Source organism: Montipora capricornis, chromosome 12 (genome assembly GCF_036669925.1).
Source record: "Montipora capricornis isolate CH-2021 chromosome 12, ASM3666992v2, whole genome shotgun sequence".
Classification (NCBI taxonomy): Eukaryota; Metazoa; Cnidaria; class Anthozoa; order Scleractinia; family Acroporidae; genus Montipora; species Montipora capricornis.
The window spans coordinates 19,988,775-19,989,284 of record NC_090894.1 but is presented as its reverse complement, the minus strand read 5'-3'; positions in this window follow the sequence as shown (position 1 = coordinate 19,989,284).

Genomic DNA, 510 nt, shown 5'->3' with positions numbered 1-510 from the left:
ACTCGTTTCATAGAACTTAACTTCCATTTAAAAGTCGAGAATTGCCAAGTCAAGGGAAACGGTATGAAGTTTTATAAGAAGCACCGTCCATCTCATCAATGGGCAAAAAATGGTCATTATTTTATGACTAGCTCCGTAAGCGGGCCAGATGAACCAAATCCCGCGCTGTGATTGGCTTCCTGAGCGGGCCCAGTCAAGATTTCTAGCTTGATCCCGCAAGATGAAAAATCATTTTTTTTGGTGTTTTATTCCATATAATAAACCCTTTATTGACCAAGCTTGTTATGTCAAGATAGTGAACACGCCAAAAAAAAAAAAAAAAAAACAATTAATATGAACACGCCAAAAAAAAAAAAAAAAAAAACAATGGCCCTAATAATCCAGCCATAGATTGACCTCACGCTTCTGTGTCAATAACCATATTTATTATACAGGCAAATTAAATGGTCCGAGCATAAAAAAGGGCAATTATTGAACTAGCCTGGTTCTCCTCCCCTTTTTTTTAATGTA